Genomic DNA, 27,237 nt, shown 5'->3' on the forward strand with positions numbered 1-27,237 from the left:
AAACTAGTATGCTGACGAGAAATATTGATATAAATAGATATTTAATGACAAAATACAATTCTAATTTAAATTGGTATTTATACTTAATGATATTTTATTTTTGTCAAAAATTATAAAAATAATTTGTTGCATAACCTGGGAAACATAAAACAGAGTATTTAATTTACAAGCTAAATTTCTTAACAACAGTGAACATGCAGATAACAGACCGAATAATAATACATAATAATATAATTAGTTAAATAAAGTTTCATTTTTCCTTGACACTTTTTTAATGACTTTTTTTGTTTACGTAAAATATTTTTTCTTCTATTTGTATCATTTTCAGCTTTCTCTGTTTTCTTTTCTTCAATTTCTTTAATTTTTTACAATCTTTTTTGTTCTTTTTTTATTATCTTTTTTTATTATTTGCATATGCGTCCGGCGATTGGGACCACTGGTACTTTTAATTTACCAGCTTCCGGACGCTCAAAAATATCGTTTAAATTGTGATTTTTATGATGAATTTCGTCGAAGTGAGTTTCTAATTAATCTTTGAAATTAGATGTTCAATTATTTATTCACAAATGTAATTAAATATCCAATTTTCATACGATTAGTTAGATGCTTACGCTTAACGAATTTGTTAATGATCGGCCATCATTTTGCCTAACCATAGACACATGCTTATTTAATCAATTTCTTTTAATACAAAAATTTTAAATTCAGTTTATTTTTTTTCCCAATTAATCATCAAATGTGGGAGTTTTTTTTACAATAATTATTATTTTCATTCATAGTTGTTCAAATAAATAGTAAATATATTTTTTCAATGTGGTCGGATATTGGGACGTGTCCGACCACTGGGACATTTTATTATCCTTCCGCAAAAAAAGATATCTTTTTAAAGATATATAAGCGGGAGAAAAAAAAGTACAGCCAATGTATATGCGTATCACGAAAAGTAAAAATGTTTTAAACAATGACACGCGATTTTTTTTAAATCAATGCAGCTGTGACATTTTATTAAACAAATATTTTCATATAAAATGTACATTAAATTCCGTGGAAATTTCCACAAGTTTTCTGTATAAATCGATAGTTATAAAGAAACTCATTGTGCGAACACGATTTCGTTGCAGACTCTCGTCTCAGGTGTACTTTAGCCTTTCTACGAAATGAAATTGAACGATCGGTGTGCTCGAAAGTGCACTTGAGCAACAAATATCTACTTACGGTGTACGTAAGCTGTTTAAACAAGTTTTCAGGAAATACAATATTTTATAGGAAACAGTGACACATAAATATATCTAAAGCAATTTACTATAAATAATTAACTTGTTTTATATCTACATCGAGAACGTGTTTGTGATTTTGTAAAAAATTAATCAATTTTGCACTAGCTGCGCTCGATAATAAATTTCTCATCGTCACGTCAAAGCAAGGGGGCTATTCTTCCGGAAGAGCTTTTTTATTGTTTCATGTATACAGGGTGTCCCAGTATTAGACCGACAAACTTCAGATGGTTATAAAGGATTCCAAAACAAGCCAATTTTGCCAATAAACTCGTGTCCGTAAATAAGCCGTTTTGGCCCTAGAGACTAAAGAATCAAAGACTAACAAAAGGAATCTCGCAAACCCAAGAAATCTGATTTTGATGAAATTTTATACATATGTAGGGAGGGGAATAAATAGACGAATTTAGAAATTTCCAATTCCGGCCTAAAAACGATTCTAAGGGGTAAAATCACTCCTCATATATAAAGCAGTCGAAAATTATTCGAGATATTAAAAAATGTTTTATATAAAAGTTTCATGGTAAAAACACCTGTATTTAACCACATTAATAAAATTTTGAAAAAATAATTTTTATTAAAGATTTTTGTTCTTGTTAAGCTTTTATTCTCTAGTGCCAAAATGGCTCATTTGCGGACACGGGTTTATTGATAAATATGGCTTGTTTTGGTGTCCTTTATAATCACCTGAAGTTTATCGGTCTAATTCTGGGACACCCTGTATAGCAAGTGCTTTATCTATATGTGAGTGTGCAGTGGAATTAGATCAATCATACGAGCGTACAATTTATATCTTGAGCGAAAGGTATAAGAACGATATGCGATAAGTAATACAACCGCAGACGACGAGGAAGCATTTGTTCCATAAAATCGCGAATTAGTCGTGCTGATATGACATCCGCAACACGTACGGCGTTGGATGGATTATTATCACGCGCTTGCGTTATACGAGAAGAACGGCCGCGTAAGAGGACTCCGTTCGACGACGCATTAATGATCGATTCGAATTCCTGATGATATTCTACACCGCGCGCAAAGTTATTTCTTGTTGTTGTACGAAAAGAGATTTCTCATCGCAAAATAACACACGCGTATATTAAAGTTGTTAGTTTAAAATATATTTTGTAATAGACTATTTAAAAAAAAACATTTACATAGAAATCAGCACAAGCAGAAATCAGGAATTGTTTAATTCCTTCTTATAACAAACATATGTTTGCGATTTATATAATCGTTGACTTAACAAATTTTGTTTTTACATGAATTAATCGTATAATTATCTTAAAGTTTTTCATTTCCTTTTCCCTCTGATTTTGTTTCTTTTAATCATTTTTAAATAGGTAAAGCAGATCTTTTTTCAATCAGAGAATCACATATCGCACTTTTGTTAACATGAAAGTGTTATAGTAAAAATATAATAGTAAAAGTATAAATAATAAAAATGTGAAATCGTTATCCATCAAGTATAGCAAAAGATAATTTTCAGTTGTTGCAAAAATTTCTATTAATTTATCAAAAAAAAAAAATGAAAGATAAAAATAGTGAAATTATTATTGCAGTTGACATAATGATAGATAATGTTCCCTCTCCTTAGGACAAACCAGCCAATGCATTAATAAACATGTGATATAATATGATAAAATATGATATATAAGTTTCAAGGGGAGGAAGTACAAGAATTTTATTTTGAATACTATGTTGAGATAGAAAAAACCGCGTTGTATCTTTCAATATTTCCTTCTTTGATAACAAGACAGTTATTGCATTATGACAAAAGCTAAAACACACCTTTATATGTATACAGGGTGTCTGTATTAATTTCTCAATTAATTAAGAAAGATCGGCCACAATTCGCGTGAGTATTACCGTGCGGTAAGAAAGGACGGCCTGATATGGGCGGCATTGATATGTGGTTACTAGGACGCAAGAATTCATCGTTATGTACCGCTCGTATGTAATTGTTGTCATTTGTAGAGCACTTCTCTCAAAACTTTGTCGCGCGCCTACTTTTGGGTCATTAATTATTGCGAAGATCGCAAAACGGTAGAGGACTTTCCTACTCGGTTTAATCCGCTCTACCTGCATATTATGGGTGGGGCGATTATTATCAGACACCCTGTATACAGGGTGCTCAGTAATAGACGGATCACTTCTCGCGTGCAGTTAGAGCGGGTCAAACCAAATGGAAAAGTCCTGTACTATTTTGCGATCTTCGCAATAATTAATGAAATATTAATTTAAAAAGATCGGCCAATCCGCGCGAGTAGAAGCTCGTAGCGAAGCAGGAGGAGGGGCGTTCTTCAATGGACGATGGCTATGTATGAGCGGCAGGACTTCAGTGTTACGCGCCGCTCGTACATAGCTATTGTCCTTTGAAGAACGCCCTTCCCACTGCTTCGCCACGAGCTTCTACTCGCGCGGATTGGCCGATCTATTTAAATTAATATTTCATTAATTATTGCGAAGATCGCAAAATGGTACCGGACTTTTCTACTTGGTTTGACCCATTCTAACTGGACACGAGAGGTAATCCGTCTATTACCGGACACCCTGTATATACATATAGGCTGTCCGACAAGTAAGTGACCAAACGAAAGGTGGAGATACATTGGGTCAAACTGAAAAGAAAAGTTCTGTACCATTTTGCGATTTTCGTAATAATTATTGAGAAATTAATTATTACGAAAATCGTAAAATGGTAAAAGACTTTTCTTCTCCGTTTTACCCGCTCTACCTGCATACGAGAGGTGATACGGTTATTATGGGACAATCTACCTCCATCTTTCGGTTGGTCACTTACTTGTCGGACACCCTGTATATATTCAACGACGCGAAAAATTTGTGAGTCAAAAGTATCATGTGACAATTATTGTGTTACGTCCTGCCGACTCCACGATTCCTTCCTTCCGCGAAGTGGCGGCAATGATCGTCGATTGGTGAGACAAACGAATCGTTCAGTAAACAGACCGACGCAAAAAGATCAGTGATGAAACCATGCCGGTCTCCTCGAGATAAATAAAAATCAATAGATATCTCTTAATAGAATTTGCCGGCGGAAGAGACACCGACAAGATAATATAAAATTTTCTAACGAAATACTCAACAAACACAGCTGCATCAATAATAATAAACATTTCCAACGAAATATTCAATAAACACAGCTGCATCTATAGCAATAAAAATAATCATAAGAAAATAGGACCTTTTCTAATCTGATTACGTGCAAGGAACCTTTGAACGGATATCGAGCTCACCAATGGACGATCACTACGGGTTAAAACGTGAAAAGTAGGAGAAACATCCCGCCTAATGAGGACACTGGCACAAATTTTAATTTGTTAAGATTGAAGGATTCCCACTTCTGCGCAATTTCAATTCGTCGAAGTTTTGGAAGATCCCCACTCTTAGAATTAGAATACACCCCCGAAAAGAGGATTATAAAAAGAGAACTCGGAAACACATTCACTCATTCTGCAATATTCAATCTGAGCAATCTTGCTCTGTGTTTTGACTCGCGAGTTAGTTGTGCAAACCAGTGTCCTCAAGCGGCATCATCTCTCGACCATCACCAACCACCAACAGAGCAACTGAAACAACCCGAAGTCGCCAACCTCATACGAAACACTACTTTGTAGAAAACACTAATTAAAAGTAAGTCACTACCAACTAATTCTTATTATACGCGGTCGAAATAGATTTCATCATATTACTATATTTGCACTGGTTCCGTAGAGAAAACCAGATCGGGCAAAACCTATACTTTGCGATTTATATCAAGTACATCGCAGGAGTCGGAAGGCTCGAGTTCGTGCAGATTTTAACTTTCGCGCTGAACAAATCACCACTAATATTAGTCCAAACTCATTACAATTAACAATACAATTAACACCAAAACGAACCACTGAACCTACAATCCTTCCTCTTTCCCCCTATCATTTTTCACCAACTACTACTCTCCAGTATATTCTTCCGAATCCCTTTCTCCTGCACCACCATCCTCCCCGCGATCATTCTCTTCTTTATCAACGATCATCTTCAATAATTCACCCTCTCCTTCTCCTCACCTTTCGGAGTCAGACGATTTCGAAAAAGCCATACAGGAGTTCTGTGAGGAACTACCTGATTTAGAATCTGATTCGTCCTATCAGAATTAAACTTAATCAAGAAAATCTCCTTCCATTCTTTCTTTCTATGATCCTTTATTTCTTTTCTCACTCTCACGCACACATGTTTGTTTTGTTTTTTTGACTAATTAAACCTTTATATTGTATTAACCAGTCAGAACCTAAATGTTAACGACAGAATCTTTCCCTTATATTCTGATTAATGTCCTCCGTATTAATGTAACACCCGCGAACTAAAAAAAAACATACACACACACACACACACACACACACACACACACACACACACACACACACACACACACACACACACACACACACACACACACACACACACACACACACACACACACACACACACACACACACACACACACACACACACACACACACACACACACACACACACACACACACACACACACACACACACACACACACACACACACACACACACACACACACACACACACACACACACACACACACACACACACACACACACACACACACACACACACACACACACACACACACACACACACACACACACACACACACACACACACACACACACACACACACACACACACACACACACACACACACACACACACACACACACACACACACACACACACACACACACACACACACACACACACACACACACACACACACACACACACACACACACACACACACACACACACACACACACACACACACACACACACACACACACACACACACACACACACACACACACACACACACACACACACACACACACACACACACACACACACACACACACACACACACACACACACACACACACACACACACACACACACACACACACACACACACACACACACACACACACACACACACACACACACACACACACACACACACACACACACACACACACACACACACACACACACACACACACACACACACACACACACACACACACACACACACACTCACCAAGAAATTAATATTATATTTTTTATTTTTATATAATCATGTATATCTACCATTTATTTTAAAATATGAATAAATTCATACTTTTTGTTCATTTAAATAAAAATAATTCTTTATTAACCCTCACTCATTCCTAGTCGAAAGGTCGCACTTGGTCCCGTGTAAAAGAGATTAAATTCTCTTACCGAAAAGGGATCACCGAACGAACGTCTGAATAACCAGCGTAATAGCGACTCAGTCGTTTACCTGTTTTTCAGACCTGCTAGTTCGTTCGACCCGATTCCAAACGCCACGAGACGTTTCAGAATCTTTCCCTTATATTCTGATTAATGTCCTCCGTATTAATGTAACACCCGCGAACTAAAAAAAAACATACACACACACACACACACACACACACACACACACACACACACACACACACACATACTCACCAAGAAATTAATATTATATTTTTTATTTTTATATAATCATGTATATCTACCATTTATTTTAAAATATGAATAAATTCATACTTTTTGTTCATTTAAATAAAAATAATTCTTTATTAACCCTCACTCATTCCTAGTCGAAAGGTCGCACTTGGTCCCGTGTAAAAGAGATTAAATTCTCTTACCGAAAAGGGATCACCGAACGAACGTCTGAATAACCAGCGTAATAGCGACTCAGTCGTTTACCTGTTTTTCAGACCTGCTAGTTCGTTCGACCCGATTCCAAACGCCACGAGACGTTTAACTTCGGGATAATAAAAGATAGTTGTTGCGCCCTTCCATTGACTCATCCTTCCTCAAGTCTGGACGTAACAATTGCGAGTTCGCAATTTCGGAAATTTTCGTAGTTTTTTAATGCGGTTATTAATGAAACCACATAAATTTATTTCACAAATTTCGCGGCATAATAGCCCAATCAATAGAGACGAAAAAAGGTGATTTGATTACATTAAATCCAGGAGTTTTGAAATTTAAGAGGGTCACGCAGTTTTGGGTTTTAAATGATTTCCTGAGTTCTCGACTTTGGCGCCCCGCCGCTCGAGCCGCCATATTAAAAAAATGGGCCAAAAAAATGGTTTTTTTGAAATATCTCTCTTTCGGTTGGTCTTACGACGAAAATAGTTATTATCAATATTATAGAAGAGAAAATTTTCTACTACTTTTGTCTGAAACTTTTTTTTGTAGATTAGATAGTTTTCGACCTACAGCGACGTAAAGCGGACAATATCTCGCAAATTTTTGAAAATGCTTGCTTTTACCCGGATTTCTAAAAATTATTAATTAATAATTCCATGTCGATATTGTTGACTATCGATTATACCATAAATTAACTATTAACTGACTCATTTCCACACTATCATGAGGTAGAATTATCGGGGCATTTCTTTTTAATGTGGTATCCCTAGTAGGCCTTTCTAATCCACACTCGCAATATATTTTTAAATTATTGGGAACGGCTCCGTTTTGATGATCCAGGTTGATCGACATCTATTTCTTCTGTACTCCTAGAAGGAATCTCATAGTTGTCATTTAATTCGATTTCTTCGTTGACCCTAGTAAAGGACAATATCTTGTCAATTTCTGCCTTTATTTATTTCTGCCATCAACATATCCTCATCATACAATTCTGTTGTCATCATTGATGAAAACATAGATCTGGTTTTATTGATAGGATTAGCAAGATCACATCCGAATATTTATTTTTGAAAACCAAGTAAAGGAAAAATTGCGCAAAAATTGTACTCTTCTCAAAGTTTTCAGTATGAAGAAGCAGTAGCAGATAATATACTGTTCTTCCATGCATTCAGCGTCTGCGATACAACATCTGCTATATTTAATATCAGCAAAAACAAGTTTTTCACTATTCTTGAGAAGAATCTGTACTTAAACACTGTGTAAATATTCAAGCAACTTGACATAGACCCTGAAGTTTAACTTCGGGATAATAAAAGATAGTTGTTGCGCCCTTCCATTGACTCATCCTTCCTCAAGTCTGGACGTAACAATTGCGAGTTCGCAATTTCGGAAATTTTCGTAGTTTTTTAATGCGGTTATTAATGAAACCACATAAATTTATTTCACAAATTTCGCGGCATAATAGCCCAATCAATAGAGACGAAAAAAGGTGATTTGATTACATTAAATCCAGGAGTTTTGAAATTTAAGAGGGTCACGCAGTTTTGGGTTTTAAATGATTTCCTGAGTTCTCGACTTTGGCGCCCCGCCGCTCGAGCCGCCATATTAAAAAAATGGGCCAAAAAAATGGTTTTTTTGAAATATCTCTCTTTCGGTTGGTCTTACGACGAAAATAGTTATTATCAATATTATAGAAGAGAAAATTTTCTACTACTTTTGTCTGAAACTTTTTTTTGTAGATTAGATAGTTTTCGACCTACAGCGACGTAAAGCGGACAATATCTCGCAAATTTTTGAAAATGCTTGCTTTTACCCGGATTTCTAAAAATTATTAATTAATAATTCCATGTCGATATTGTTGACTATCGATTATACCATAAATTAACTATTAACTGACTCATTTCCACACTATCATGAGGTAGAATTATCGGGGCATTTCTTTTTAATGTGGTATCCCTAGTAGGCCTTTCTAATCCACACTCGCAATATATTTTTAAATTATTGGGAACGGCTCCGTTTTGATGATCCAGGTTGATCGACATCTATTTCTTCTGTACTCCTAGAAGGAATCTCATAGTTGTCATTTAATTCGATTTCTTCGTTGACCCTAGTAAAGGACAATATCTTGTCAATTTCTGCCTTTATTTATTTCTGCCATCAACATATCCTCATCATACAATTCTGTTGTCATCATTGATGAAAACATAGATCTGGTTTTATTGATAGGATTAGCAAGATCACATCCGAATATTTATTTTTGAAAACCAAGTAAAGGAAAAATTGCGCAAAAATTGTACTCTTCTCAAAGTTTTCAGTATGAAGAAGCAGTAGCAGATAATATACTGTTCTTCCATGCATTCAGCGTCTGCGATACAACATCTGCTATATTTAATATCAGCAAAAACAAGTTTTTCACTATTCTTGAGAAGAATCTGTACTTAAACACTGTGTAAATATTCAAGCAACTTGACATAGACCCTGAAATTATTGCTACTGAAAAAGATTTCTGATCGCGTTATACGGGGGTGATGAAAGAACCGAAACATTAGGTTCACTTCGCTATCAGCGTTTTGCGAAATCTATAACGAAATGTAAATTTCATCTTGCTTCATTGTCCCCTACACAAGAAACTGCACGTTAGCGTTCATTTAGGACATATTACCAAGTCCAGGCTTGGTATGGCATCCCGAAAAATCCACAGGGGTAGGACTGGCAAAGAAGCAAGACTGGATTTATTCCAGTTAAAAACATCAAAGATCCTGCTCCTCAAGCTTTATTCCAATTTATTTCGTGTAAATGCAAGATGAAATGAGGTGCAACTTGTGGTTGTAGAAACGCAGGCCTCAAATGCTCCATTATCTGCAGTTACTGCAATGGGCAAACGTGCGAAAACATACCCCAGATTTTGGATGACTTTGAAGACGAAGAAGAAGAAAAAACAAGTAGAGTTGTGCAAATTAAAAACTTGCACATTGCTTCCTCATCATTTTATCTTACTAAAATTTTATAAAAAATGAATCCTTTCACCGATACTCACCAAATTCAGTAGCGACCATCCTTTAATAATATTTTATCCATCTAAAAAAATTTAACTTCGTATCTCAAAATTTGCGAAAGTTACAATGTATACAGATATTTCTCAAAAAATTAAAAATTTTATAAAAAATGAATCCTTTCACCGATACTCACCAAATTCAGTAGCGACCATCCTTTAATAATATTTTATCCATCTAAAAAAATTTAACTTCGTATCTCAAAATTTGCGAAAGTTACAATGTATACAGATATTTCTCAAAAAATTAAAAATTTTATAAAAAATGAACCTTTTCATCGATTCTCACCAAATTCAGTAGCAACCATCCTTGAATGATATTCTATCCATGTAAAAAAAATTTAGCCCGATATCTCAAAATTTGCGAAAGTAAGCGGTTGTACAATATATTGCGTACATACATACATACACACATACACACACGCATACATACATACATACAGACATTTTTTAGGAATATGATTTTTCGACGTTTTGGAACATTCTAAACACATTGGCATAGAAAACTCGAAAAAAAATTTTGTCACGAAAACAAAGCTTCCTCTATGAGGAAGCAATAAAGGCAGAAATTGACGAGACATTGCCCTTTACTGAGATCAATGAAGAAGTCGTATCAAACGACAACTGTGAGATTCCTTCTACGAGTACAGAAGAAATTGATGTCAATCAACTTGAACCATCAAAACGGAGCCGTTTCCAATAATTTAAAAATATATTGCGAGTGTGGATTAGAGGCCTACTGGAGATACCACATTAAAAAAAAAACCCCGATAATTCCACTTCATGGTGGTATGGAAATGAATTGGTAAATAGTTAATTTATAGTATAATCGATAGTCGACAATATCGACATGCAATTATTAATTGATAATTTTTAGAAATTTGGATAAAAGCAAGCATTTTCAAAAATTCGCAGAATATTGTCCGCTTTACGTCGCTGTAGGTCGAAAACTATCTAATCCACACAAAAAAATTTAGACAAAAGTAGAAAATTTTCTCTTCTATAATATTGGTAATAACTATTTTTGTCGTAGGACCAACCGAAAGAAAGATATTGCGAAAAAACCGTTTTTTGGCCCATTTTTCCAATATGGCGACGCGAGTGGCGGAGCGTCAAGGTCGAAAACTCAGGAAATCATTTAGGACTCAAAACTACGTGATCTTTTCAAATTTCAAAACTCCTGGATTTAATGTAAGCAAAAACCTATTGACTGGGCTATAGTATAAAATCGTTCTTTTTCAACTTCGGCATCTCGTACTATTTCTTAACGGTCGTTTTATTCTTACGTCATTGTATGACATATTGCCGGAACAATGTATACGGCTATAATACGAGTGCAAACGTAAACATGCGGGAGTACATTTAGTCCTCCAGAGGATTTTAACTCCGCGACTAAAACAGATTGCTAAAGTTACGATAATGCTTTTTTACGAAGTATCTGGCGTGATGTTTGGTGTTTTTGTCGCAATTTGTCATTTACGCATGTTACATTACAACAGTATATCAGTATATCAGATTTTCCTCCTGCATGTCTCTTTTTTACGAATAATGAAATAATTTTTTGTACATATTTTATACCAAATTTTGTGCAAAATAACACGAGTGTTGTCATAAATATAAAAATAGTCATTAATAAAATCTGATATACAGGGTGTCCGGAGTCAATCGCATCACCCGTTGTGTGCAGATGGAGTAGGTTAAACTGAATAGGAAAATCCTTTATCATTTTGCGATTTTTATAATAATTATTGAGAAATTAAATAAAAAAGATCGACCAATTCGCGTGAGTATAAGCGCGCGGCGAGAAAGGACGGCCCAGAGACAACCCAAAAGTTTGTGGTCGCTAGGCGCGCGAAAAAGTTTTGGGAGAAGCGCTCTACAAATGACAACGGTTACGTACGGGCGATACATAACGATAGACTCTCGCGTCCTAGCAACCACACATCAATGAATTGTCTCTTTTTACTGCGTGCTTATACTTACGAATTGGTCGATCTTCTTTAATTAATTTCTCAATAATTATTACAAAAATCGCAAAATGGTAAAGGACTTTCCTACTCAGTTTAACCCGCTCTGTCTGCATATGACGTGATGCAATTGATTCCGGACAACCTGTATAAATTTCAAGGGAGGAGTACAAGAATATTATTTTGAATACTATGTTAAGAGATAGAGAAAAGTGCGTTGTCTTTCAACATTTTTTTCTTTGGATAACATGACAGTTATTGCATTATGACAAAAGGTAAAACATACCTTTATATGTATACAGGATGAAATTAAATATCAAAACTTCGAGAGCGTGTGGGGATCGATAAACTAAAAAAAAAAAATGTCCTTTAGAGATTTGCTCGTTTTTGCATCGTTTTGAAGAAAATCGCAAAAAAAGAAAAAAAAATTGTCACCAAAAAACTTAAAACAACACTAAAATTATTAGCTATATACATATATACACATATATATGTATAATGGTCTAAACACACATTTATTCTTCCAATTAAATTTGAGTTCTAATAAAATTGGACCTTCGTCCGAGTTACAACTAAAAGACCTGACTCATGACCTGGCGCCCTGGTAGTAATTTCATGGCGCGCTTCAAATTGGATCCCTTTGAGAAGCGATCTAAATTACTTTCTTCTATATCACCGGCGCATCTTTCCGCAAATTCCGCGTGACGCGCTTTCAGATGACAAATAAATTTACTGCCCCACCATAATCCATCGCTTCTCTCGTGTGATATTCTCATATGAGCGACTTGTCGGAATTTCATGTATTAATCTTCATATGTAATTGTATTGGAATGATAAATAAAGAAATAAAGGATTGGATTCTTTTACAAGGCCAGCAAAAAAAAAAAAGATATTTAAATTTTATATTAGATACTTGTCTAAAGTCTGTCCTAGCATTTCTGAAAAGAAGGAAAATAGCTTGTCACGCATATGCGTAATCTTTTATTATGCTGTAGTATATATCACAAATTTGCAACTCATCAATGGAACTTGTTCGTTGAGAAGCATAGAAATCGCATTATTCTCATTAAGAGTGTCACAACTCGTTTACTTATTGTATACATGGTAACAGTTAAAATCTATTAACGTCGAGTAATTGTTACGTAAAAGATTCCGCAAACTCTACTCAATAAGTAACGCTTATTTTCACTCAGAGTCGAGCACCACTCGATATCAATTTATCGTAAATATGTACAGTTGCAAAAACTATTACGAAGTAAATATTGTCGGCTTTCATATGCGATTATATGAGGTAGATTTAATTACATGGCAAAACTTTTGATTAACTTTTAATAGTTCGAAAATCTTATTTTAGGATATATGATATATAAGAGCTTTCTGTACGACATTGAATTTTTATTTATAAACAGATTTTTATATGACATTCTTACTTTGCGCTTTTACTTTTTTATTACGTAGAAAAAAGAAAAGAAAAAGCAAAGTGTTCAAAATATGGCGCGACAATAAAATATAATTTTATATAACTTTGTGAATCTGAGAGACGAATAAACTGCTATTTGAAAATCACTAAATCTATCATTTCTATTTTCGCGATATCAACATGGGATATACTAGTTGGCAAGACCAACGAAACGAGATCGATCATTGCGTCAACATTTACAACAGGAGTCCTTTGTGCACGAGAATGCAAACTTGGTAATCCCTGCGGGGGCATGACAATCGATATCGAACGCTAAGAGGCTACGGGTGGCCGGTTACGAGATGGAGGTTCCGGAAATTCCCCTGCGGACATGGTCTTTCGCCATGAAGCATAACCGATGTGTCGAGAACTCATAATTGGACATTTCATCCAGGGACAGCTGTGCGTCAACGGTCGGTAAAAGGCCACATTCAACCGTAGGTCTGCGACATGAAACGCGTTTGCTCCAGTACTCAACTCTCTCAATTATAGTTAGCCGAGCCTGTGATTTGCCGGAACGAGATTTCTCGGCGTAAATTTATTGAATTGTTTGAAAATCGCAAGTTTAGTTCTGAGATTACATTAAACTAAAATCATTACGTCTCTAATCTATTCAATTCCATCGCGTTAAAAAAGGTAAGAGAGAGTTCTCTTCTTTATAATATTAAAAGAGTTCTATAAATATCTAATTAAGATTTGCCTATTTTTATTTAAATGATAGTAGTTTGTATGGAGAAAGAAACTTTTTGTCTCAAATTTATAAGGACAAACATAAAATGTATATGTGTGTATGTGTAATACTATAATAATTTCTATAAAAATTGTACGCACTTTTTATTTAAAAAAAAAATGTAATATTTTAGTCCAAAGCATCATTATTGAATTTTAAGAGATATTAAAATATAAAGTTAAAAAATATACATCAAAAAACAAATAGCTAAAAATTTTGATATACAGGGTGAGTTTTTTAACTTGAAACTGTAAAATATCTCGGAAAGTAAGCTTTATCGAAAAAAATGGACGTTTTCTTAAATGGAACCCTCCTTTTTTTATTACATATTCTTATAGCTTATCTTGAGAGCTTTTCAAAACACTATAATAAAGTATTTTTTCATTAAGTACTTTTTGAGTTATTTTATACCTTAATCTAACATATTTTAATATAAAAATAAAATATCTCGTAAAATATTTAGTTTTCGATAATCTTACCGTAATACTTTTATGTACAGAATAATAAGACAAATCAATTGGTACAGAAAAAAAATAATTGTTTTTAAGAAAAAGTACGTAATTATTTACAATGTATTTTTTAAAACAATTATTTGTTTTTTTCTTTACACTAATTGATTTGTCTCATTATTCTGTACATAAAAATATTACGGTAAGATTATCGAAAACTAAATAATTTACGAGATATTTTATTTTTTATACCAAAATATGTCAGATTAAAATATAAAAAAACTCAAAAAGTACTTAATGAAAAAATACTTTATTATAGTGTTTTGAAAAGCTCATGAGATAAGCTACAAGAATATGCAATAAAAAATAAAATAAGCTACAAGAATATGTAATAAAAAATGGGGGTTCCATTTAAGAAAACGATCTCACCTTGAAAAGGTCACTCAAGGTCAAATCCATATTTTTATCATATGGCCCCCTCCGAACCCTACAACTTTTGTTTGAAACATTTTTTTTGATAAAGCTTACTTTCCGAGATATTTTACAGTTTCAAGTTAAAAAACTCACCCTGTATATTCGATGTTCATAGAATTACAAAATAAAGTTACTTGTTATTGTATTATTGTATCGAGGATTTTAAATCGAGTATAAAAGCAAATTATTGTTCCATCCATAGACCAAATTAAAAAGAGCCGATTTATTTTTCTCTGTCTCCATATTTCTACCACAAATACATTATATTGGTTTTATAGTAAAATCTCTCTTGCAAAATCTATGAGTAAAATTAGTTCGGTCAGCACTCAATCGCTTAAATCGAGCATATCATCATGTTTTTGTAACGGCAAATTAACTAAATACGTTTGGCAGGACTATTCTCTTAATTGAAATCTGACGCGAAATGGCCGAGACGGATCATTACGAGGAATCGCTATCCTAATACAGGTTTCCGTGCTCAGGTCGGTTCGCTGGATATCTCATTGCGCGGAAAATAGTATCATTATGGAGAGCACATAAAACACATCATCTCTTTTTCTAACTCTTTCTTTTCTTATCCTTAAAATCTTTTTAATTTTCTTGTTTCTATCATTTTCTCTTTTATCGTTAATTGCGATGTATCAATATACACTTTAAATAACGAGAGAATATATTATCAAAACTTAAATAAATTTATATTAATGTTTAACTTTTTTATAAGTGCTATTTAATATTAATTATTCGATAAAAATGTATACAACTTGCAAAAAATTACGCCATTACGATGACAAGTATAAATATACTATATATATTTTCTTAAAAAAGGAAATGCTTTACTCCCAACTTCTCCCGTATTTCCATAATTAAGAGGCGTGGCAGCGACAGAATTTCATTCGACGATAACGATTAATTTATATTGCTAATTGAATGTGGCTTCGCGATTGTAACAGTGGTTCGAGAATGCGGCAACTCAGAGTTACGTGACAATATAGATGCATTCTCCTTATGTACTCTCACTTTGTATTTCCCGTAGTTAGATGAGCGCGTCTTTGTAAAGTTCTTCCTCGTATTTTCGATTGTTCCATTGAAAAGGTATGCGATTTATGTGCTTCGTAAACGAGTAAAGAGATTGATGTTAAATATGTGGAACGTACAAAGAGTATTAAATTCACTTTAATTTTATTATTGCTTTTGCGAACGTTTTCGTAATTTTAAGGCAAAAAATCACTATTTCTGCCAGTTATACGTGCATACTTACCGGTGTAATAACGTAACTACATCGCCTGGATAGTATGCTTGACTATCTTCTCTTATATGTATACATAGACACACACACACACACACACACATACACATATAACCGCATAGGGTGCAGACACAGATAAACAGCGACGAACAACAAGACGGAAGAGGGGTACTACAGTTTCTATATTAAGCTTTGTTAACGAGATATTCTCGGCAAAGAGAGTCCCTTACGAGGGTCGGCAACGGACAAGGACATATATCAATGCTCTGACACGTTGCCTAGAATCACATTATCGATGTCACTTCCAGTAATGCACCTTTCTGCATCTCACGTTATCGCGACAAATCCATTATATATTTGATTTTCATGCGAGAGCAATTAACGATTTTGACTTTACAATGCCTAATAACAAGTGCATCTTTTCCGATTAAGAAAAGAAAATGTATAAAATTGATATAAGTTCAATTTTACTCACTGCCGCGTTTATCGTCGCTCGCTTCACAATCTGTTAAAAGCTATTTATCCTTTGTCTATAATTTTATATAAAAAGAGAAAGATAAAGAGTGAAAAATAAATTTGTTTTCTGACCAAGAATTTATCGTCAGTTTATACAATGTAGACCTATTATCATTATCGCGTGAGACTCCATATTCAAACTTTTGAACCAAACTCTATAACGAGATCAAACTAGACACCGTGATTATATTATCGCAATGTTGTCGGACATATTTTAAGCGATTATTCGCGACATAATTTTCTCACTCGAGGATCCTAGGAATTATGATCCCCTATCTTCTTATCGAGTCATCGTCCCGTATGTGCACACGTTCCCTAAGCTCGTCCTTTGGCCCGTAAATACGAAGGACAATGAGAAACGGCTGCTGGGGATGTAAGGCATGGAAAAACGGGTCTTCGTGGGCCGCAAGGGTGCGGTTGCCTAGCTACGTGACGTCATCTCTGACGCACTGAAAGAGAAACGTATTGGCGATGCGACAAAGAGCCGACACTACATACGTCGAGGTCATTGCGTCATCTTACGCACACATGAATCCGCGAAGAGAAGAATTTCAGAGACGGTTTAGACACCTATTCCTGGGATGATCGAAAGAGAAAGAGAGAAAGAGAGAGAGAGAGAGAGAGAGAAAGAGACTCTATCCCTGCTCGACTGAATCGGCCATTGGTCCGAATGTAACACGAATAGGAAACAGAATAGATTGGTCTTCTAAAAGATTCTCTGGACCGTTTTTGAAACGCGGATATCTAATAGATCCTGTGTAAGGAAAATCCACTCGCCGCCCTATTTACGTGATAAAAAGAGATTATTGTGACGGCCCTTTAAATCAATAAACGCATGATCTATTTATAAGTTGTGGTTTGGACTAGTTTATGTCCATGCAAAGCCAAAAAATTTTCATCTAAAAAAGATGCATTTGTCGGCCCACGAAAAGAAGTTGCTATTGCTTGAATGAAGAATCTGTACTTGTTAAGTTTCAAAAATAATACGATAGCAGAATTCAATTTCGATGTGTATATATTTGTGAACATTTAAAGAAAATTCTACTAAATCTATTCACATGAAACTGATACTTTTTATATATTAAAATTTTTTTTAGTACAGATCAATATTGAGTTTTGATCGAAAAAATTGTTAAGCATATAAAGTACTCACATGTAAACTTTGCATAAAATTTTATATAAATTCTCCCTAGTTTTTCACAATTAATGACCGACATTGTATCCAATCCAACGTAAATGTGACGGCTATTGCAAATCGCACCGTCGGTTGCTAAGAAATATGTACGTGCGTGCGTATGTGTGTGTATGTGTGTATGTGTGTGTGTGTTGTGCTGTATCCCCTATATTTCTTTAAAAAAGCTATTTATCATAAAGCAAAATTTTTGTGCCGTCAAACTCACACTATCGCTTTATGATGCTCGTAGCTTCCGGAGACTCGACTCGTAAAATATCGTTGTCCAGATTTTTCCTTGGTCATCGGATCAAATCTATTACTCGCAATAATTTTTTGTATGCTATCAAACAGATCCACCTCTGCTTACCCTATCGGTGGAAGATATTAAGGAAATTCCGCTTAAGAAATTTATTTTATACAGGGTGTCCGGTACAGATTTTTCCAACGCTCGTGAACGGGTAGAGCACAGTAAACTGAACAGAAAAGTCCTGTAACATTTTTTTCTATAACTCTTAATAAAGGAGTTATTATTGAGTAAATTCTGCCAATCAGCGCCGACCATTAGCCGCGCGCCTGGTAGTGTGCGTGAGCTAAAAGTCGGCGCTGATTTAACCAGACTTTACTCAATAATAACTCCTTTATTAAGCGTTATAGAAAAAAATGTTACAGGATTTTTCTGTTCAGTTTACTGTGCTCTACCCGCTCACGAGCGTTGGCACAATCTTTACCGGACATTCTGTATATAGCTTACTTTTTTTGGAGAGGAAATTCTCATTGGTATGTTTCTCTCATTAATTTTCTTAAATATATATATCCAATATAATTATTTACCATTTTTCTCCGTGAGAAAGTAAAATTTAACATTATCTACAAAAATACTGCGCATTAAAACAAGACTCACTATTCTTCGTTTTATCAGTAGTCGTATGATGATAGTCGAGAGTACATATATAATGCCTCTTTTTCTCTATAAAGGATATTTCATAATAATATTATATAATTCGAAATGATATGATATTTTTCCGCAAATTTTGCTGAATATGAAACGTATGACAATGGAAAACGTTTTTTTTCATTGTCAAACCTTTTTATTCATGTTCTACTATTACAGGGCTATTTTAGTTTAAAAAGAAGAATTATTTTATTTTTATGAAAGAAAAAGATTTTTATTGATCTTTTCCAAGAAATTTATTAAGTTTCATTTTCTTTTCATCTTCTACTCTCCCTCCTATGGTGATTGGTTTAAACAATGCAGAAAAGTAAAATTTTTTTAGTGGAATAACCAACAAGCAAGATAAACATTAAAAATTAGCTAAGGCTTTAACAGCATAAATGAAAAGATTTTTAATTTAAAAAGCTCTACCGTCGATAGAAAAAAAAAACTTTTTTGTACATTTGAAACTGATTATCTCAAAATCTATGGAACATACTACAATCATTTTAATCTCATTTGAAAGATAATTTAATTCTCAACAGCTTTTGTTTCGGTACTTTTTTGTTAAAAAACCCATACTTTTTCTGATATTTGTAAAAATGTATAAAATAACCGTGATTTCAAAGGTTTTTGGGCACTAACTTTTTAAGGAAGCGATTTTCGAACAATGTTTATGGGAAACTTTTTGTTGAGAATTAAATTTTCTATAAAATTTAAAAGTCTGACCGGAACATTTTGGGCCCACCCTGTATATCCGATAATATTGATACTGAAATTGCGAAAAGTTGCGAAAAGAGAGAACCGATGCAGTCTACTCAAATCTTTCAAAAAAAATTTCTTGATCTTTCAGGCATTTTTTTTTTCAAAATTCCAAGTAAAAAGAATATTTTAAAGATTTGATGCACTTTCTAAAATAAGTTTTTTTTTGTATGCGTTTTCTAACACTAATAAATTCTAATGATTAAAAATTACAATAAAGAATATGTACTACATATATTAAATATATTGTTAAAACATTGTGTATATGTATATTTATAATATATTTTAAACATATAATTCACTTGAACTTGTCGACTATACTTACAATATAGAAGCAAAATTATGAAAAAGAAGATTTTTTTTTTTAAATTCCCTGAGTCCCAATAAAATTTCATGAGAATTCCCTGATTTCTCCAGATACAAAAGAAATCCCTGAGAATTTCAGGTTTTTCATATTTTTCAAGGGAGTAGACACCTTGCGATGAAATGCGGCTGTGTTTTTTGCGCGAACATGATGAAAAATTCAAACGTCATCGTTCAGAAACTATCTACGATTATCGATCCTTACGAAGATTATAGCATTTTAGAAGTGGAAAATGTGATAACGGACGGATATTTTCTTCAGGTCGTCTCTCACGTTACCTTGCCACGATTATAGGCGCCGAGTTATAGTATAGATAGGATGCCGAGTTTTTCACGCTCGACAGAGCGCAGCATGCTTCAATAAAGCACCTCAAAACGTAAACGCTTTCGCCCATCATCTTCCACACTTGCAGCTTATGCAAGGTCTTGAATGTAAAAGACCGGGTATACCTTCCAGTTTTCACACAAATACCGCGTTACTACATTTTTCTATATTAAATTATCGAAATAAAGTTGTGAATGCAATAGTCTTAACCAATAGTAGCGACAAAAAATTAGAGATTCCGTCCTTTCTATTTTTCAAGCTGACGTTTCTTTCTTTCCACTTTCTATTACTAGCTACGAATAATTCTAAAATGAATAAGCATATCTTTGTTTCTTTTTTGTTTTACTTCGTCCTTTATTCTTATCGAAGATTGGAATATCACAAATATATTTTTCTTGTTTTACCCCGTGTTACGAAAAAATAGCAAACACACACAGTGCAAAGTAGCTTCTTTAATCTCTAGGTATAAAACAGTGAAGATTTTATTAAAATCTTTATAAGTAAAAGTGTTGAACATGCAATATATCATGTTGTATTACTTCATTAATTTAATTACCGAAAAGATGAATACAGTTATGAATTTTATTTGATTGTTTTGTAATAATACCACTAAACAACTGCATTTATTTTTCTTTACTTTGATGCGGATATAAAAGGAGAAATAAAATAACAAAGCAAACGACGCATTCTTTTGAATGATGAAAAAACGAGGTTATGTCAAGCTGGCATGACTATGCATCACACTTAGCAATATATATTGTCTACTTTTTCGTGTAGTATCCGTCTCGAGGGTGCTTTGCTGGAAGAATACACCAAGTGGTCATTCGAGCAGCGAAAATGACGCTTTTCCTCGCTAGGTCATTTCATTAACTTGAAACAGGTGTTACCTGACACTTCGCATAAAAGAAGAAAATTTTTCATTTGCGCGCAAGATAATTTAACAAATTTAATTTTTTTATTACAATGAGACATCTTATTTCAGATAAACACACATATACACACTTGTATATGTATACATATATATATATAGTGCTATGTAAAATGTTGTTGGTGATATTAATTAATGTGGATAAAGTTTTTCGTACATATACTGTATGATCATAAATTTAACTTTAAAGTCGATATAATACAAAAAGAAGTACTGTAAATATTGCACAGTACCCTTCATACACTTGCTTGTGCCTCTGTAAGCTCGGATATAAGAACGCGAGCAGGAGTAAGAATAAAACGGGAAAAAATCCACGCCATTGAATGTAAAAACGTAATGTCATACGCAGTGAATAAACCGTGACGTTAAGCCGAAGTTTATATTCCGATTTTTCCGCTTGGCCTAGAAAGCTGGCAACACAAAGAGATTTACAACTCATTTTCCTCGTACTTCGTCGATTGTTATTACTTGCGTTAATATTATTCGTATAATTTTTACTCCTGTCTGACATAATATTACCAATTACCACTTCTATTACTGTCGATCGTAATCTACAAGAAACTTATGAATCTAAAGATTACTTTAGAATAATAAAATAGTAAATCGAGAATAAAATGAATAAAATTGTAAAAAATAGGAAACTGCTTTGAAACATATTTTTACAATTTATTTATTTATCTATTAAAAATAAAAATTGGCAATATGAGCCAAGCATAGTAAGTCGGGCGCACAAAGTGCGTAAGTTTTTTATTTTTAAAAAACATATCAATGTAACACGTACATATTTGAATAGCGGACGTTTCGGCTCTTTTTTTGAGCCATCATTAGCGTACGGATTTAATAGTAAATTAGAAGATAGAATCGCAAATTCATAATCGGTTTGCCATATATATAAGAAATCAACAAAATCAAGAATTTTTTAAAACAAAATGATAATCTGATTTTCACACGCGCTGATAAAGGAAACATTACTGTAGCTCTGGATAAAGATGTATATTTTAAGAAGATTGAAGAATTATTGAATGACAATAATACCTATATTGTTGTTAAAAAAAATCCGACAAAAAGACTCACAGCATGTTTACGAGATTTATTAAAAAGATAGAAAGATTCGGTATTCATATTACCCTCAACTTATAGAGTTCTTATGTGCAGCGACGGAGTCTTACCGAGAGCATATGGACTCCCCAAGATTCATAAATCTAACTGCCCTTTCTGACTCATTGTTTCCTCCCTTAATAGTCCTTTATATAACTTAGCCTCCTTCATTCATCGTATAATGTTCAAAAGTTTCCCAACTGCACCTAGCCATATTACTAATAGCTTTGATCTTGTTAAAAAACTTTCTGACATACACATCAATAAAGATTTCTCTTTGATTTAGACGTCATTTCCTTGTTTACCAATATTCCTATCGAAATGGCGATCGACAGTGTCTCTTTTAGATGGAACTATATTTCTACGAATTGTACCATATTTAAATTAGAGTTCATTACGGTGGTAAAATTAATATTAAATTCCACTTATTTCACCTTTAACGGAGTAATTTACCAGCGAACATTCGGTACTCCTATGGGATCGCCTCTTTCTTCTGTTATTGCAGACATAGTATTACAAGACTTAGAATCTAGAGCTTTTGAATCCTTGACATTCACGCCTCCATTTTTTGTTAGGTATGTGGATGACATTGCACTAGCTGCCCCCTCTATTCTTCTGGATCATACTTTAAACACCTTTAACACTTTTCATCCACGTTTGCAATTTACAATGGAGATTGGTGAAAATAAACTTAACTTTTTTGACGTCTCCCTGATACTAATCAACAATCATTTGATTTTCGATCGGTATCACAAACCAACCTTTCCGGGGAGATACCTACATTTCCTTTCAAATCATCCGATTTGTCAAAAAAAAGGTACGATCATTGGTCTAATCGATAAAGTTATGTTGTTATCACATCCTATGTTCCACCGTAAGAATTTGGAATTTGTGGTTAATGTTCTTTTGGATAATTGTTATCCTCTGGATTTCGTTTTTAATGTTTTATATGAGCGCCTAAAAAATTTTATTTACAAAATAAATTCTAAATTTGACAACGAAAAACAAAGAGATGAACCTGAGAGAGTCTCCTTTTTCACGATACCTTACGTTCCTTCAATATACGAATAATTTAAGAATATTACCAGACACTTAAATGTAAAACTTTTATATCGCAATCTTAATAAATTGAACAAATTTATTAAAGTACATAAAGACCCCTTTCGGCTCGCAACAATGTTGTCTATAAAATTAACTGCGATAATTGTAATGCGTCTTATGTGGGACAGACGAAAAGATAACTGCATACTCGAACATAGAAATCATATCCGGAGAAATTCTACCAACTCTCTGTCATAACAGATCATAGAATCGCCTACGACTACGATTTTAGTTGGAATAATGTCGAGATATTGGACAGTGAACCGCACTTTCACAAACGATTAATTTCTGAAATTTTACATATAAAGAGGCAAAAGAATAGTCTAAATCTGCAGACAGACACCGAATGTCTTCCGGAAACGTACTTAACTGTAACTGATAAACTCTCTAAAATTTGATTTATTCTATTCTACTCTAAATAATAATAAACGCCGAATACTCTGTAATTCACTTTATTCAGTTGAGCTTGTTTCGTCCAGTTTTAATTTAACCGACAATTTGTCAGAAAAACTTTATATTTCTGGTCTTTTACCGGTTGAATATTTTAATGTTTTTATTTTACTGTAATCGACTCGACAATCTTAGGATTCAATGTCACATTGTTATTTATGCTATGTCCTATGTCACACATTATTATTCTGTACTCGACAACTGTTGAATTGTTATTGCGCTGTTTACTTGACTTTAAATAATAAAATAAACACAGAATATTTTTACTCTTTAATTTATAGTTTTATATATCTGATCTTGCACCGTCTAGTTTTAATTTAACCGACATTTTTTTAAAAACTTTACACATCTGATCTTGTACCGTTCTTTCGACAATACTATTAATTTATTTATTATGTTGTTTGCTCTTGTTTTGTTTTCTATCGACAAACGCTAAAAATCAGAATTTGTTTTCTATCGATAAATGCTAAAAATCAAAATTCTACTTCACATCACTCTGTTCAATCATTAATTTATTCGGTTTTATGTTTAATTTTTGATTTTGAATATTTCAATGTCTTGGTTTAGTGTCACATTGTTATTTATATTATGTCATATATCTCTATACTCGACAACCTTCGAATTATTATTGCGCCGTTTTACTGATTGACAACCAGTGTATCGTTATATTCCGTTGTGTCAGGTTGGAGATCTCTGTTAATCTTTCAGTGTAATGTTTTCCGAACGCTTTTGTACGTGTAAGTTCAACTTAAACAATTGTTTTATCTGTGCTCTCTCTCACATCATCATCCGCAAACACTGCTCTGCTTACAAGCATCTGGAAATGTTACGTACAGCCATTTTACATTTTTATATTTTTGGATTTTTCAACTTTTGACTGATTAATCGAGGAGTTCTTCCTATCAACAGCAGTAATGCGTTTGGACACAAATGTTTGTCTCTATCTTGAAGATGTGAGAGATCTCTACATTTTTCACCAATTTTTAACTTTGTTTTGTTGATTTCTGTCATTGTATATATGGCGAACCGATTATGAATTAACCAATTATGCGATTCTATCTTCTAATTTACTACTAAACCCGTGCGCTGATGATGGCTCAAAAAAAGAGCCGAAACGTCCGCTATTCAAATATGTACGTGTTACATTAATGTTTTTTTAAAAATAAACCTTTGTGCCAATTTTATTTTTAATTGCCAATTTTTATTTTTAATAGATTGTGATCCACGGAGTCTTATACTTTAACTATTTAATTTTATTTATTTATTCTATTTATTTAAGAGCGCGATTAGAAGAATATATCACTATTAAATCAAATATTAGTATCACTTAAAAAAATGTGCATAATGGTCGAGATTTTAACCAATTCAACTTGAATTCAAGATGGACACGACAAATATCATTAGATTACTTTTATATAATAGAAGCTTATTAAAAATCAAAGTTTATATCGAATTGACATTTTAGTAATATAAATATGTTACTTTAACATTTTATACAACTTTTAGATTTTTATTTTCAGTTATTCATAAGAACTTTGATTTTAATTATTGTGAAATTCATATGATTTGGAAAAATAGCGCTGTAACAAGCTGCTACTAAACAATAAGTTTCATATACATATACATAGTGTCCCAGAGTTACCGCACCACCTGCTAATGGCAGATTCTTGAGATCATTTGGAGACGATTTTTCCTCAGCGAAAATGTCGAGAGAGATCATCATTTTTTGCAAGTTTTCAATTTTTCCAACACATATCTTTGTATTTAAGCCTTAAATTAAATTTTTTTTTCTATTAAAGTAAACTCTATCTGAAATTAACTAAAGAATGTAGTTTTAATTCTCTATAAAGTTTAGTTTGCAATAAGCCTTTCTTTTTGAATCGCTTATAATACGGAAATTATTGTTGCTTCGATATTTTTGCTGAGAAAAAATCATCTTAAAATGATCTCAAGAATTTGTCATTAGTAGATGGTGCGGTAACTCTGGGATATCCTGTATAAAGGATAAAAACAAATATCATTCTATTTTATGTAATCAATTAACTTCACTTTATAACTGCATCTAGTTATGCTAAACCTCGCTTCGAATGATTTTGTCATGTGTCCGCAAAATTACGTCACGTAACTGAGAGAAAAGATCGATCGACAGTAACGTCACACTATTATTTGCAGGTGTACAGATACCAGCGGCTATCAATTCGACGTTAGTGTCGAATGACGAGAGATATATCGTAGTGTCAAAGGGATAAACGGCGGACGATGAAAATGTCGAGAGGCGAACCGGTACTTGTAAACATCGTGGCAATAAAATACGCGGACGATAAAGAAAAACTTGTATTGCCGGATGCTCGAATGAGGTTTTTCATAGAGAGGGAGAGGAAAAGAGGCTGTATAATTCACAACTCTTTTCCAGCGAATATATCTGTTACATGAGAACGCTCCGGAAAGAGCAATTGCTGAGTTTGCAGAGAAAACCTCGCCTCGCCCACGCTCTATTATTCAACGATGAGAATTTAACATTTACCGAATATTATAACTATACACAGTTGAAAAATTTGTGTTAAATTTAACAGATATCACATGTCTCAAATGGTCCACACAAATTTTTATATTAATTTAACATAATATGGATATATTAAATGGTGATATTAATACTATGTTAATATTTTAACACAAAAAAAAAAAAAAATAAATGCACATCTCAAAGTAATTTGAAATAAATTTTGTGTAAAATCAACATATTTTTAATGATAAAATTAACTTGGAAAAATATTATTGACGTATAGTCACTGTCATTCCTATTGACTAAAATAAAATCAATATTTTTTCTGTAAAATTTAACAGATAAATCCTGTCACTAATAATATGGGACATATCTATTGTGTAAAACTAAAAATAGGTGCACATTATGTTATTTTTACACTTTTTTTCAGTTGCTTTAATAATTTAACACTTGATTTCAATTAACACAACAGCAATATGTTAAATTAACACATGAATGTGTTAAATATTTAACATAAAAATTTTAACCGGCATATTTTTTAACAAAAAAACAAATTTTCCAACTGTGTAGTGATATTTGGCAGAGAGTAATTGTCTTTCCAATCGAGATATTTGTCAATAGTTTTATGCATCATATATTATAAATAATGGAATATTTTCAAACAACGAAAAAAATATGATCTTTTTCTT

At 33.4% G+C, this 27,237-nt stretch overlaps 1 long non-coding RNA gene across 1 annotated transcript in view; it reads left to right on the forward strand.

The window, feature by feature from the left end:
• Window positions 1-26,734, forward strand: part of LOC115239341 — a 35,123-nt gene extending 8,389 nt beyond the window's left edge. Inside the window, exon 3 of the long non-coding RNA XR_003884625.1 lies at window positions 26,218-26,734. This is a non-coding gene — a long non-coding RNA (uncharacterized LOC115239341). The remainder of the gene's footprint in view (window positions 1-26,217) is intronic.
• Window positions 26,735-27,237: the final 503 nt, after the last annotated feature.

Source organism: Formica exsecta, unplaced genomic scaffold (genome assembly GCF_003651465.1).
Source record: "Formica exsecta isolate Colony F162 unplaced genomic scaffold, ASM365146v1 scaffold379, whole genome shotgun sequence".
Taxonomy (NCBI): domain Eukaryota; kingdom Metazoa; phylum Arthropoda; class Insecta; order Hymenoptera; family Formicidae; genus Formica; species Formica exsecta.